The 16,190-nt window shown below is 51.2% G+C and overlaps 1 pseudogene; it reads right to left on the minus strand.

The window, feature by feature from the left end:
* Window positions 1-697: 697 nt before the first annotated feature.
* Window positions 698-16,190, minus strand: part of LOC115064259 — a 63,613-nt pseudogene continuing 48,120 nt past the window's right edge.

Below are 16,190 nucleotides of genomic sequence, written 5' to 3' on the forward strand. Positions count from 1 at the left end.
CCTCTGGCCTTCTAAGCACCTGTTGGCAGTTGAGGAGTGGCCATGGGAGAGCAGGGGATGCCCCCATGCTGTCTGGGGTGGGGGTGGGGGAATGGTTGCTAGTGGGAGACCCTAAAGGGACTGGAATGTGGCTAGGTGCGGGGGGGGGGGGGGGGGGGGCGGGGGGAGGTATAGTGGTAATTGGGGTAAACGCCATCCCTACATATGTAGGATTCCGTCTACTGGAGACCAGTAAATAGACAGACCATTGTCCCTGGTGACAATGAAGTGGTGAACAGAAGAGTAAGGGGGAATGCTGGTCAGAGCTGGATCCCTGCAGGGTGGGTGGAAGTGGGCCAGGAGGCAGAGGTGTGGCACCTGAGGGGGGAGAGAGAGTTAGTTCTGCAGTGGGGGGTGGAGACAGCTCGTGCAGGGAGCCCTTTCCTGCTTCAGGGTGAATACATCCCATATAAAGAGCGATGTGTGGTGGGCTAGAGTTTTCCAGAGGAGGCTGCAGTCCTGTCTGCCTTCTTAGTTCTCTCTCTCTCTCTCTCTCTCTCTCTCTCTCTCTCTCTCTCTCTCCTCTTTATTAAGAAGGAACCTAGGTCAGCACTGCTATGTAAACAACGACAAAGATCAAGGGAAACACATCGGGGATCATGTAGACGGCAATAGACATTGTCCTTTATATAATCAGTGTATAATAGTTAAAAAGAGTTTAATCATTATTAAGCAAACATTTTTTTGCATACACAGCCTTCTCTTTATCTTTCTGTGCCTTTATCATTTGTTTAACTTTAAGCAATTCGGCCTGGATAGCTTTATCTCCTGGGCCTTCTTAAGATCAGCCAATGCTTGATCATATTCTTTCAATCCTTGCCATCCTTGAGCTTGTTCGGTACAGTGCTTTAGTATTTGAAGGGTCCATTTAAGGAGCCTCTAAGCAACTGTCAATTGCCCCCTGCCAATTTGACATCTTGAGCTTACAAGCACCAACATTCAGCACACAACTTTAGGCTATAGGTTGCAGTCTGGATGCATCTACTTTCTCAATGACAGCCTTTGAACTATCCACATACCTTAAAACCTTCGCATACTTTTTAATAGCCATCTCCCAGTTCTGAGACTTGAAAAAAAGTATTTCCAATGTTTTTTAAGTCTTCAGATAGTAATAAAATTTTATCTGCATCTTTTAAATCTCTATCTGCATCCCCGGGGAAGTCTGGATGACTACCACCAGAGCCATCCTTGGGGAATACTCCCCAGTCATCCCCTTCTTTCAATTCTCCACATTCTCATGCGCCAGACGGGATCAAACGCTCTACCTTCTTTGTTCTTATAACACAGCCTCGTGTCCCTCCCTCCTAGCCAATAATGAGGCCACATCCCCTGCATTTAAACCTGGCTATGGCCTTATATACAAAGGATGCTTTATGTGTAACATGTAACTTTGTGTGGGATGCCCTATAGCCTTCAAGCTCAGATCATACAGTTCTTCTCTCTGTGTCTGCTTTTAGTCTGTTTTTCTCTCTCTCTCTCTCTCTCTCTCTCTCTCTCTCTCTCTTTCTCTCTCTCTCTCACTTATTTTTGCATTGCTGGGAATCAAACCCAGGGTCTCTCTCACACGTTTTCAACCACCGAACCACGTCCCAGCTCTTGTGTTTGAGGAGGGTATGTGTGCATATGTCCGTGTGCACACATATGCAGGTCAGAGGACACGGGGTGTCCTGCTCTGTCACTCTCCGCCATATTCTCTTGGGTCAGAGTTTCTCACAGAACCGAGAGCTTACTGTGTCAGCTAACTGGCTGTCCAGGAAGCCATGCAATTCTCCAGCCTCTGCCCACCACAGATCTGGGTCACATGTGTGCTTTTCATGTAGGTGCTAGGGATCCAAACCCAAATCTTCTTAGCCCATAAAAGCCTCCCCGTCTTGCTGGGACTGTCCTTCTTGGAACTTGACTGTCATGCTGTGAGGAAGCCCAGAGTCCTTCACAGAAGCGGTGGGGGTGGGAGGGAGGGAGAGACAGAGACAGAAAAAGAGAGGGAGAGAGATGTTCACATCCCAAGACCCACCGGCACATGTGAGTTAAGACCCTACATGACCCCAGCTCCCAGCCCTTGAGTCACCCTAGGCCTCAAGTCTTCCTGGCAGAGCTCCTGATGTGCCCTGATCCCCCAAAGTCCAGGCTAAGTCCCACAAAGTGACTATTTTCTGTCATTGAGCTCTGGGCGGTTTGTTAGCTAGCTGCAGAGACAAGAGTGGCTGCTGGGTTGAGACGTCAGCAATGACATCACGGTGCAAGGCGTCAGACAACTGGGAAATCCCAGGAGTGGGCAGAGGGGGCAGCGGGTGGGGGTATGTAGTGGTTGATGGCCAGCTTGACGGGATCCAGCATCACCTGTGAGACAAACCCCTGGATTCGTCCATGAGGGACTTTCTAGATTGGGTTAACTGAGGTAGGAACACCCATCCTGAATGTGGGCGGCACCATCCCATGCTGCCTCACACTTCTGCTGTCGTGCCTGCCATGATAAGCTGGGCCCACATAAGCCTTCCTCCTCAAGTTGCCTCTGACAGGCAATGAGAAAAGTAACTAATATGGAGGGTAAGTACTGACGGCAGGCATCAGACGGACAGACAGAATGTGAAACCTGGCGTGACAGAACTCCAGGTCCTTGGCGTACCCAGCACCCAGCCTTGTAGGACTCTGTCACATTGTCCTTGAGGAGGATTCAACCTCTGACAGGACCTTCCTGGGGAACAGAACACTCAGGACGTGCCACTACAGTGTCCTGGCCTCTGCCCCCCACAGACCAGAGTTCAAATCTACCTTCCAGAATCATCCGTGATGGAGGGACTCTCTGAAATCCTGCCAAGGCATCTATCTCTCTGTCTTAGCTCTTCAAGGAAAGATGGTGGTGACCATCCTAGGGGTTCACCAACAGGAGGAAGGATGTTGGCGTGTTCTGTATGTCACAGGACCCGGAACTATCCCGATCTGATTGTAGCCGCGGGTCTGCCTGGGCAGCAGGGTGAGTTTGGGCTTGGCTTGAATCTCCCAGAGCTTCGATGTCACCTCAGTGTCAAAGCCTCAGTGAGTGGAGTCTCTGCCATGGATCAGGGATCAGTAAACACTAGTTACTAGTTAGTTACTAACTAGTGTTTACTGATGGGACAGCAAGACGTGCCTTGTCCCATGAAATCGCCTTTCCTGGATGGGGAAACTGTCCAGGGCTAGGGATACAGTTTCTTACACAGTGCATAGCAAACAAAGAACAAACCAACTGTTCTTGGTTCCTTGTTACTTTGAAACAGCCTTGTTCTAAACTGTTCCAGGAGACCAGATACCTAAGAGGTGGTAGTGGGAGGGGACTGTCCTCTGCATTAAAGGCAGCTCTGCTAGTGAGTGTCACTCTCTCCCCCACAGCCTGACTATTCTCTTATCCCCACTGTTGTCTGGTCAGGTGTGAGGGGGAGAGAGAGGTGTGTTGTCACCAGCTGAGGGGGTTTAAGGGGTCACAGATCCCTCTCCTTCACAGAACCCTCTGTTGCCGCCTGGGTGTGGATTCCCTGTTGACTGTTGGCTACCTGTTAGCTCAGCCAGCTGAGATTATGTGCCAGGAACTGTACAGGGTGCTCACATAGAAACAGGTCTGGCAGAAGTGAAGATATTTTTAAAGAGACACACATGTCTCTCAGTCTGATTCTCAGACTGTTCAAACCATGGACCCCCCCCCAAAGAAATGGCGATTTCCCCAGTAATCTTATACTGAAAGAAAGGCTGAAGCCAGAGGGGGACCTAGACTTCTAGAAATAAATTCCACACAGCCCTAACAACTGTTGATGACCTTTCAAGACAAGGATGAGGCCCAGACAATAATCCCAGAGAACGAGCCAAAGAGCCTTATTCTAAGTACTACGTTTCGGAAACTAAATCCAAGGTCCCAGGCTCTGGGGGAGGTGGGGGCTTCCCTAGAGCTGAACAGCTTCTGTTGTAAGTCGTCAGAGTCCTGCCAGCTCAAGGACAACTTCTCCATCTTGCTGGCGGGGTCAAACAAGTTCATGTTCCCAGGCCTAGGAATGAACACCTATCCCATTTCTCCAAATGTTTTCTTAACTGTTTGTTATCTGGTAAAGGATATAGAAATGGCTGTTATTTAAATGAAGATGCATAAGTTGTAAAATTATATAGCCAATTGCCTGTTGTGCCCTTAGTCTCCTTATCATTCTGAGCTCCACACCTAATGTCTAGGAGAATGAATTAAGGACCTTGAAGCCAGGTGCTCTGGATACTGCCCAGCCTCGGGTACTTGCTTGCTTAACCTATAATGTCAAAATACAACTGGATAACACCGAATTTCACCCCAGCTAACCCCTTGCTTTGTGTTCCCATCCTTTAAAAATGCAGTATAGCTTCTCCACCAGGACGCAGTTTAGATCCTGAGCTGGCCAACTCCCTTAGTGCTCAGAAAATAAAACTGTCATTTTTAAGCTTCATATCTGAAGTGAGTTTCCCGGGCTTCCACCCCCAAACCCAACATGATGAGCTGGTGAGCGGGACCACACCTTGCCTGGCACTGATAGAGGAGGTGTCTTTGACCTTGTATTTAAACTGATCTCACTGCAGGACCACAAAGATGGACTTGAGGAGTTCACTGAGTCTCTTTGTTCCTCTTCCCAGTGTACCCACATTGACTACATTGTTTCTGGAGATGAGGTTTCAAGACAGGGTTTGTCTGTGTAGCCCAGACTGTCCTGGAACTCACTCTGTAGAGCAGACTGTCCTTGAACTCAAGAGATCCACCTCTTTATTGCTGGGATTAAAGCTGTGTGCCACTACCACTAGGCTAATTTGGCTCTTTTTATTGGTTTATTGAGGGTTGACACTAGACCTGACTTGGAGCACACAGGTAGTAACCTTCCAAGTTGGAGAACAACATCTTCTTCTGGGTTATTCTCCCTGCTAGACAGGGAAGGGACACTGGATCTTCTGGGGTCTTGGAGACTCAGAAAATAAAGGAAACACACAAGGCCCAGGAGGCTCCTGAAACTTATACAATTTACAGAGCTGGTCCCAGCATGATTTTTAAACAGTAATGGTTGCCAGGATCAGAGTTCCTCTAGGGTGGAACTGCCTTCGAGGAGCGTGGGGTAGCAAGGATGCAGCCTTCTTGAGCTGGGGTGGGCTTTTCAGTGGCAGCTGGCTTGGAGTCACCCATGTTCCTGTAAGTAACCCAGTAAACTCACTGGGTCACTAAGGGGCACCTGAGTGGATCCATTTCTGAGTGGAGGTCTGTTGTTGGCACCCCATCTGGTATAAAATGGGCATTTATCCATGTCTCCTCGGGGAAAGAAAGTCACAACAGATCCATGCACAGGAGGCACAGGATGAAGCTCCATACACAGCATCTCCACTGGGATCTCATTTACTCACTGAAGTTTCAGGTAAAATTGCTCTTTTTTCTTGTATGCTTAGTCCCAAGCTTGTACTACATAGCTGGGAGGTAGTCTGTTGACTGTGACTACCCATGCCCCCCTATCCTGAGCACCAACCCCCTTCCTAATGTCGTCCATCCCCACTATACGTCTCAAGTTCAGCCAGTCCGTACATGCACCCCGCTAGCCACAGAGATTGGTTCAGAGGTCCATGTGTGACCTCAGTAGGACCAATCCAATCCAGACTCAGGAATGGTCTGCGTATACTGATGCTGTAGCCCAGAGCAGCCTCGGGGTTGCTCATTTTGCAGCAGACTGGAGGGTGAGAAGAAATGCAGACTCGTGGCTTTTAGAACAGCTGAATCCAGTTGAACCTGAAGCTGGTCTGTTCTTGAATCTTCAACGAAAACTAAAACTCCTGTTGGGTCCGTTGAGTCAAATCATCGTTAACGTGTGCATTTGCATATGAAGGTCCATGGCAGGTGTTGTGTCTTGGGCACCATCCATTTTGTCTACTGAGACAGTCTCTCCCTGATACCCTGGTTTGCTAATTCAGCTGTGCGGGCTGGGCATGGAGCCCTTAGGATCTGTCTGTCTCCACCTCCCCAGCGATGGGATTACAAGCATGTACCGCCACACCCAGCTTGCCCGTGAGTGCTTGGAATTGGACTCAGGGCTTTTGTTTGCAGAGCAAACACTTTATTGACTGAGCCATCTCCCCAGCCTCCTTGAGGTAGATCTTTAGCTCACTGTGGGGAGATCATCCTCTAACTCGAATGGGTTTCTGCTCTCGGCTGTAACCATGGCCACGCCCAGTCTCAGAGTCCTTTGACCTGTGAGGTTGGTTTATCTTCTACCTTTAAAGATGCCAGCATTAGGACTCAGACAGGGTGCCCACACCTCACTCTTGACATAGCCTGGTCCTCGGAACTGAAGGCATGGCCTTTACTATCTAGCCCATCCTCTTAGCCACCTACTGTCCCAGAGAGTCATCGGCCTGAGGCCTGATCATACACCTGCACAGTCCTCCACATCAAGCTCTGAGGAAGATGCAGGGTGAATTCCCTTTTCAGACTCTGCTGGAGGTGGCACAGAGAAACTGTTTCCTGGGAGTTGTGACCCGAGAGTGCCCTAGGCTTTGAGAGGTCAGCCAGGGGCTCTTCCCACACCCTCTCACCCGGGTGAGAGGCGGCAGCACCAGGTGACTGCATCTGTGTGCCAGCTGGGGCCAAGAACTTTGGCAAAGTCCTTACCCCGGTTCTTACAGACACCTCAGGGCCTGGGTTTGAATCCCAGGTCTCCCACATGCTTGCTATGTGACATGGGCAAGTTACTTGACCCTCCGTGCCTCAGCCCTCCCTCCCTCTGGTAAGCTGGGATGTTCAACAATAGATGCTGGAATGAGGAGTCAGGATGTTTGTCAGGACCAGAGTAAGCATTGTCTACAAACTATTATTCTAAGCTTACAGAGGAAAAATCCAAGGTTTGAACCTGGCCTTGGGAGCCAATCATAAGATGCAGGGGGCCTCCCAGATACTGCTTGCATCTGCATTGCTCACTAGGGTGACTGACAGCTGTCCAGTCACCAAGACATCACAGTCCTGGCATACACTTGTGACACACATGTAGTGATTGAGAGACTTTATGTCAGCTGCAGGCAGAATTGATGCACACAATACACTCTCATACACACTCACACACACACTCATACACACTCTCACACACATAAATACATGTGCATGTACCCTATGAGTACACATACACAAGGACACATTCCCTGTATACACACACACACACACACACACACACACACACACACACACACACAACACAACTAAATGTCACACTGCTTTTAATCTATCTCACAGAGCCTACATGCCTTCATGCATGCACACGTGTGCACACACACACATACACATACACATACACACACTTGGGTACATGTAGAGGCCAGAGGAATACCTTAGCTGCTGTTCCTCAGCCATTGTCCCCCCTGCTTTGGAGGCGAGGTCTCTTACTGGCCTGGGACACTCCATTTGATGAGGCTGGTTGACCATGAGCCCCAGGAGTCTCTACCTCTGCCTCTATGGGGCTGTGAGTACACACACCCTGGCTTACGCGGGCTCCGGGATGGAACTCTGGTTCTTCTGTTTGTTCTGCAAGTGCTCTCCTGACTAAGCCGTCTCCACACCTCCTGGATTTTAATATAACTAAAATGATTGTTTTGTGTGTGTGTGTGTGTGTGTGTGTGTGTGAGTATACACGCGCGCATGCAGAGGATAGCAGATCCCCTGGTTACAGGCAGTAGTGAACTTCATAACAAGTGCTAAGAATTGAACCTGGGGGGCTGGAGAGATGGCTCAGTGGTTAAGAGCACCGACTGCTCTTCCGAAGGTCCTGAGTTCAAATCCCAGCAACCACATGGTGGCTCACAACCATCCATAATGAGATCTAACACCCTCTTCTGGTGCATCTGAAGACAACTATAGTGTACTTAGAAATAATAAATAAATAAATAAATCTTTAACAACAACAACAAAAAATTATAAAAAAAAAAAAAAAAAAGAATTGAACCTGGGTCCTCTGGAAGAGAAGTAAGTGCTCTTAACCACTGAGCCATCTCTTCAACCCTAATTTTTTTTGAGAGTCTTTAGCCCAGGTTCACCTTAAACTCATGGTGATTCTCTTGCTCCAGCCTCCTGAGTGCTGGGATCACGGACAGTCCAATTTTTGCCTTTTTCTTTTTCTCTTTTTTCTTTTTCTTTTCCTTTCTCTCTCTCTCTCTTTCTTTTTTTCTTCCTTTCCTTTGTTTGTGGCTCAGGCACCCAGGCCCTTCTCTATCCTGACCTTGCTGGGTGGAGGTGAGATGCACGAGTGATTGCCACAGGGAGGCCTGGTGAATCCTCCATGAGTGGTTGCAGCTATGAGGGGCAAGCAGGAACCTGACAGTATGAGATCCCCAGGGACTCCAGGGCACTAGGACTCTGTTCGTCCTCTTGTCAGTCCTACCTGAGTCCCTCCCTAACCTCCCCTCTCACCACCCACCCACCTCTCTGCCCAGAGATTTCCGGAGAGGCCAGGTGCCTGACTCCTTAGTCAGCTTGAGGGAGGAGTCTGTCAAGCTTCTGGAAAGAAAGAAAGCCCATTCCTGCTCTGGAGACCTCCTCGTCCAGGCTTCCTCCTCATGTCTGCAGCTTCCTAATTCTGTATTACAACACCCTCCTCCAAGCCTACCTAGTGTCTAACCTGCATCCGTCACTCTTAAGAATTCTTTCAGATTTATTTAATTCTATGCATATGGAGTTGGTTTTCTTTTTGTTTTTTTCATTTGTTTGTTTGTTTGTTTGTTTTTGCCTGCATGTGTGTGCATCACATGTGTGCAATACCCATGGAGGCCAGAAGAGGGAGTCAGATCCTCTTGAATTGCTATTACAAACATTTGTGAATCAGCCATGCAGGTGCTGGGAACACAACCCAGGTCCTCTGGAAGAGCAACCAGTTCTCTTAACCACTGAGCTATCCCCCAGCTCCTGGATCAGAAGTACTTTTGTGCCTATGATGTTAAGTGATAGGCTACCAAGGGCAGCTGTGGCCCGTCTCAGGGAGCTGGCGCTTCTATCTTTCCGGCCTCGGGGAACTGTCTAGAATATGTATTTCCAGTATTTCCAGGGTTGACAGAGGAGACATTGCTGCTGAGCATCCCAAGGGAGACCTGGCTCTGATGCCATCCTGGGTCCCCACCTTTTGTTGGTGGCTGGGTCCCTGTTTTCTGGGAACTCCCTGGGATGCTGTGAGAACCGGAGGTCAGAGGGCAGCCCCCTGATGCCTCAGCAGATCCAGCTTTGGTTACATTGGGTCGTTGGTCTCAGCAGAGGTGAGCTACCCAATGGACCAGCTGCTTCTCTTTGGCCTGGATCTCTGGGATGGTTGACCACTGCACTGCCACTGTACGTAGTAAATGAAAGATTGAATGGGGGCAGGGCCTGGGGGATGATCTCAAAGCAACATTCCCAATTCAGTGTTCTGGGGGAAGCCCCCAAGTCTCCCCTCCCTCTTCCCTTCTCTCAGTCCCCATGTCCCTGTGCAGTGCACACTCTTGTGAGGTGTGTGTGACCTGGGAAGACTCAAAACCCTGTAGAGAAGGACTGCTGTGTGGTGTGCTTCTTAGCTGTAATGATGAGGGACCCAAGAACGAGGTGGCCAGGTAGCCCCCGTTTAACTCAGAGGACACCACAAGAATCTTGAGAACCAGGCCGGAGGCTGACCTGTGGCTGCTTCACATCCCCGACTGTGAGGCAAGCCTGAATCCTCTGACGGTCCCTAGGCAACCCGACTGGCTCCTCAGGCCCCTACTCCCTGTTTCCCCTTTTGAGATTCACAGGCACTTCATCCCTCACTGTCACTAAGAGTGCGGGCTGACTTCCTGGCTGGTCTGAGCTGCTCTGTGAGATGGGGAGGGGAGTTGATGGTACCATGGAGCCCATGTCAGGAGTATGCCCCAAACAGCCACTCAGACTACCAATGAGCTTCCCTGACTGTTGCCAAGAGAGATGTGTGTGTGTGTGTGTGTGTGTGTGTGTGTGTGTGCGCGTGTGCCAAGACGCAGAGACCCAGGGCTGAAGAAGGGTGAGAGTCATTTGTCCACCTTTTAGCCTGACCTGCTTGTTAGATTCATGGGGCCAGCCATGCCACCTCCGGCCATGCCACCTCTGGCCATGCCACCTCCGACCAGGTCACCTCCAGCCAGGCCTTCCTCACTGATGTTTTAGTGTCCCATCCCCAAAGAGTGCCCCTTCCCAGAAGGGAGTGCACACACCTCATTTCTGGGCCAGGCCTTAAACAAGGTAGAGGCCAAATATTCAACCCAAAAGCTCCAGCTCTAGGAAAACACCAGGCAGGCAGGTAGGAAGACTCAGGTGAGGTACCTAGCACACTGCAAAGATAGATAGCCCCCATAGGCGTGTCCCAGGGCATGGGGGGGGTCAGCTGAGTGGAGGGGGTAAGAAAGGGAAGCTCGGACAGTGGCCACGGCATTGTTCCCAGGAGGCATACCCTCCATCAAAAACAGCCAGTCTCTATTGACAAAAAAAAAAAGTTCCATTTTCTTTTCTTATTTCTGCGTGTTGAGGGAAAAGATTGATGCCACTGAGATCAGAGTATGGAACTCGGTTCTCTCCTCACACCCCATGAGGGTCTCAAGGACTGAACTCAGGTCATCCGGCTCGGTGGCTCAGCCATCTTGCTTGTCCCCAAATCACTTTCTGTGGGCTCCCTAGCTTTGCCCGTGAACGCTGTATCACGTCATCGCGGGCGCTAGCCGGAAAAGTGGAAGCTTTAAGGTCAGGTTGAGGGATTACCGCAGGCCTCAATTATCCTGGCTTTTGTTTTTATCTGCCGATCTAGCCCTGGTTTTGTTACCCGGGAGTTACTGTATTATCCAAACACAACTGTTGGCAGGAGGGTTCCCCGAGAAACAGGCCCCCTTCCTGCCTCCACCCCTATCTCTCCCAGCCCAGCGTTTCCTCCCAACCACCAGGTTACCAGAGAGTAACTTCATCCCCCTCCTGAGCTGAAGCAACAAGGCCCTCCTAGGGGACTCCACCTAGGTGGCCTGCCAGCCTCCCAGGGCGTTGTTGGCTAACTTTTTAGAAGAATCAATAAATAGAAACTGCCAGTTCCCGCAGGGAACCAAAGTCTATTCTGTGGGGGAAGGTAACTTCAGGAAAGCATAAATGCTAGCTGTACATAACCGGACCTGGACCAAGCAGAAGCAAGGCGCCTAGGAAGTGACTAAGACTCAAGGCTCCTGGAGACCTCCTACCCTTGCTTCACACTCCCATGTTGAACCTAGGGCTGGGCTAAAGCTAGGGGGATTTGGGTTTGGTGAGGTCCCCACCCAAGAGCCCTGATATGAGAGCCATGGTGGGATATTTTATCCCAAGCAGGTCCTTGAGGCCAGACAGCAAGAAGTCAGACCAGAGCCCCAGGGTCACAGCCTGGGGTCGTAGCCTGGCTAGGCTAACTCCCAGTGAATGCTCATCTTAGCCCCAAGTTGGGCCCTAGTGATTGGGGAAGCACAGGACCTGGTGCAAGGGCCTGCCTGGGGGCTCTCACAACTCAAACCCTCAGCAGTGAGTCCTGTGCAAGATGAACATGCAGATCCCTCACCCAGGAGCCCCTGAGGGTGGAGAGCTGGCAAACAGACATTAAACCAAACCTGACCCTTCTGAGCCCTGTGTGACTGGCGGTCACACTCCCGTCAGCTTGCTTGGTAGTGGCTGGAGGTGACAGTGTGTGTGTGTGTGTGTGTGTGTGTGTGTGTGTGTGTGTGTGTGTGTGCCTGAGCAAAGCACCACAGGTGGGCGACTTAAATCAGAGGATTCTGCACTCCTCCTCAGGTAGACCAGGGCTAAGATCCACACTTTGGTAGGTTGGTACCATCAAAAGCCCCAAGGGACATGACTGTGGCCTTTCTCTTGGCTTCTGGCTGCCAAGAGCACTCTCCTGCCCTGGCTACCACACAGGCTTCATGTGGCCTTTGCTCTGAACATGCTGTGTCCAGATTTCTCCCCTTTTAGCAGAATCCCTGTGGTCTTGGGTTAGGATTACACCCAAGATCTATCTATCTATCTATCTATCTATCTATCTATCTATCTATCTATCTATCTATCTATCTATCCATCCATCTATCTGTAAGAGGAAGTCTCATGTAGCCCAGGCCTGACCTTGAAGTCACTCCATAGCCATGGATAACCTTGAACTCTTGGTCCTCCTTTATCCCCCTCCCTAGTGCCGGGAGATCCAACCCAGGGCTTTAGGTCTGCCAGGCAAGCACTCTGTCAACTGAGTCACCTTCCACACCCATGGCCTCCCATAACCTGACCCTCTATGGAAGGATCTCTCCATCCCTACCTCAGGACACTCTGGGGGTGATCTGGGCAGTAGGACCCCGTCAGACATTTCTCAGAGACACACCCTTCCCATAAACCCTGTGGATGGAGCCCTTTTGGTTTTTGGCTCAGCACAGTGGATGTTAACAGTCACCCGATTTGTATCAGCTCCCTCTCTCCCTGGCGAGTAGACCTTCTGCCGAGCCCTCCTATATCCTGGGAACCCTTTTGCCCATGTCAGGATGAACCCTCAGGACCTGACAGCTGGCAGACCCATCAGACACTGCTTTGAGGGCTGGGGGTGCCCAAGGTGGCTTTGAGAGAGGGACTCTGCCCGATGCCGCAGTGAGTGGTGAGCAATTGCCACCAGGGTCCACAGCAGTAACTCAGCTCCCTCTGCCTATTCGCCCTCAGTGGGGGCCCCATGGGGCAGCCATCACCTGAGAGGGACAGCCGACAGGGTCTCTTTCTCCACAAGGATGACACTGAGGAGCTGTGACATCTCTCTGCTTGGTGGCATTGATGCTCACTCGTGATGGGACTGAGAAGGGCTGGGTCACTGGCAGCCACTTTGTAGTTCTCCCCTGGCTTGGGACAGTTGGAGTTCTGTGATTGACTGATAAACAAGAGTTCATCAGGCAGGGCCGGGGGAAACCGGCATGCCAGCTTCGCCCGGGTCCAGGGTCTTGGTAACATAGCACAGCCAAGATCCTACTGGGAGACACAGAGGCCTCACGAATGTTCTCCCTGATACCCATAAAGGGATAGGCATGCTTGAGGCCTGACAGGTGGGGTCCCCGGCATGGTGCTGTGGGGAGAGGTAGGCTGGGTCTTGGCATTCCACCCGGCACACACCTGGGGCTCCTGTTTTGGCTCTGCCTGGGATGGTGTCATCATCATTTTTTCCGAATGAGCACTAACTGCCTCCGAGAAGCAGGGCCAGCTCCAGGCTCTGGCCTTCTCCCTCACGTGGCTTACCCCCCCCCCTTTTTTTTTTTTTCTTCTCTTAATGAGTGATGAGCCAGGTAAAAGGACGGTGGTGCCCTTAGAAGGTCAAGGCGTTGCCCGAGCCCTGACTCAACAACTTGGTCCCCAAGCAGGCACCTTGCTTGTTAACAGCGTCCCAGGTGCCACCCCTTCTGGTAGGGTGGACCCCTGCCCCCCACCCTTCGTGTTTGGGAGGCTGACTCAGCGGTGAGGTCACCCTTGGCTTGGGGCTCAGACAAGCACCTTCTTGTCTGGCCTGCTGGGTTCCCACTGGCACCCAGCTCCACCTGGGCTGGCACCCTGCACATGTGGTCAGTGAGCAGAGGCAGGTACCTGCCCGTCTGCTGGCCTGGTTTCCTTTCCACGTGTTCTTAACCCATCCCTGGAGTCCAGAGACTGATATTTGGCCAGCCTGTGTGTGGGCACACCTTGCTGAGAGAAGGAAATCTTACATTCCCAGGGATCGGGGGTCTGGAAGATTCTCAGAAAGGGGATGCTTGGGTGAGCTTTGAATAGCACACTAGACGCCACTAAATATGGAGAGGTCTGTCAGTCACAGGGAACGTCCAGGGAGCAACAGCAAGAGACTGAGGCGGAACGGACAGTAGGGCTGGGTGGTAGAAATCTCTGAAGCATATCCCAGACCTCAGACCAGAATGTTGGCGCCCTAAGAGGGCTTGGATCGGAGTGGTGTAGCCAGGCTTCATCTTTAGGATCTCACTGCCGACCACAGGGTTGGAAAGCTGGACAGAGGAGTGAAGGCAGATGTAGGGAGCCATGACAGTCCTCCGGGGCAAGAGGAAAGTTCTGGACTGTGGCAGTGCGAGGGACTGAGCATCAAAGATGGCTTCAGCAAACTCAGGGCCTGAGCCACAGAAAAGACCTTCCTTAGCTGACAGTGTTCTCTGCCCTATTTCTGACCCCAATGTCCCTTCCTAAGATTCCCGACAGACCAGAGTGTCACCCCTTAGATACTACAACCCAACGTGTGGCCAACCGGCCCAGAGGACCACAGAGACCTTGTGCTTCAGCTTCTCTGTGTGAGGCTGTTTCTGATCCAGGACTTTTCCACAGCACCCCAGCTCTGGATGTTCTCCAGAGCATCATGGGAGTGGACCTGGTGTCAGGTCCAGGGCACCCCGCTTCCACAGTGAGCCTTGGCAGGTTCCCAGACTCTCTGTGCCACCAGCTCTTTCTTGTTATGTCAGGAGAGACTTAATGAGGTTGAGGCAGCCTGCACTTGAGGACCCAGTGCTGTGTTATGGTAGTGACCAAAAGCCCTTGCTTTTCTTGCCTGCCAGTCCCCTGGCTGCTGGAGGATAGGTAACCTTGGTTACAGGGCTCCACTCTCAGCTACGTTCAGGTATCTGTCCCACAGTGGCCTTCTCCATGTGGACCAGCTCCATGTGACAGGTCACTGAGTTCTGATCTCTTTGGCACTTTACGCCTTTGGTTAGGTCATTCCTGAGGGGTTGGGGTCAAGGCAGGCTGTGGTCCCTGCTCATCAGTACTGATAGCACCCCACAAGGCTGAAACTTCCCCTCCGCAGGAAGTGAGTCCCTGGGCACACTGTGGCCACTAATTAGGGTGCCCACTAATGTCACTCCCTGTCTGTAGACCGGTGTCCCAGCTCTATTTCCAAGGATCTAGGGCCCATGTGTGAATGAATGGAGACACTAGGGAGCATGGAGCCTGGACTGTCAAGGTGCCCCTGGAGAGGATCTTGAGAAAAACCTCACTGGTATAGACTGTGGGCATCCTGCAGGATGTTCGCTTTCTTCTGAGACTCGAGGCAGGGAGCCAGGGAGCCAGGGAGCAGGAAGGCTCTGCTCTGTCTCCGTTAGCCTGTAAGACCCCTGGACCACAGGGAACTTGAGCTGAGAAGGACTTTAACCTTCTCTCGGCCTCTCTTCCCTTTTCCCTTCCTTCTTTCTTGAGGCAGGGTCTCCTGTAGCCTTGACCTCAAACTTGTACGGAGGCTGGCCTTGAACTTGTGCCCACCTTCCCAGTGCACAGTACCCGATATATGTGGTGCTGAGTTGGAACCCAGGGCTCTGCGTGCGCTGGGCAAACACTCTACCAACTGAGCTACAGCCCAGCCTCTTTTTTTCTTCTTCCCCTCCCCCTCCCCTCCCCTCCCCTCTCCTCCCCTCCTCTCCCCTCCTCTCTCCTTTCTTCCCTTCCCTTTTCTCCCTCATGCCCGTACTAAATTTATACTAGACACAGCTTCTACCATTGAGCCACACGGTCTCAGCCTGGATCTTCTATTTTTAAGGGAGTCAAATGAATGAGCAAACAAACAAATTGACACACTAACTCACAAAAGAAGGATAAGCTCTGTGACCATGTGACCCACAAGCCCCTGGGACCTTTACAAAGCCTGGTCCGGAAAAGAAACCCAACAGCATCAGCGGGCATCACCGCCTCACTGTGGTAACGATCACAACAGTGTGCCCTTCGGAAGGTAACACATTTCCTTCCCCTTAGCAAACAGGGCTCCGGGAGTCTCCTCTCTCCAGGTCTGTCTCACACATAGAGGCTGGGGGCCTGGCTCAGTGGATAGAGTGCTTGCCTGGAATGCAAAAGAGCCTAGACTTGATCCCCAGCACGGTCAAAATAAGACAAAATAAAATAAGATAGAATGATTTAAAAAGCTAACAACACAAAAGCAAACAAGGTCAAAATAAGACAAAATAAAATAAGATAGAATGATTTAAAAAGCTAACAACACAAAAGCAAACAAACACCTCCCTCACCTATGGGTTGAGCACTGTGCAAGACTCTCTCCTTTCCTTCTTCCTTCCTTCCCTACCTCCCTTCCTCCCTCCTTCCCTCCCTCCCTCCCTCCTTCCCTCCCTCCTTCCCTCCCTCTTTCCCTCTCTCCTTCCCTCCCTCT

This window comes from Mus pahari, chromosome 6 (assembly GCF_900095145.1).
Source record: "Mus pahari chromosome 6, PAHARI_EIJ_v1.1, whole genome shotgun sequence".
Taxonomy (NCBI): domain Eukaryota; kingdom Metazoa; phylum Chordata; class Mammalia; order Rodentia; family Muridae; genus Mus; species Mus pahari.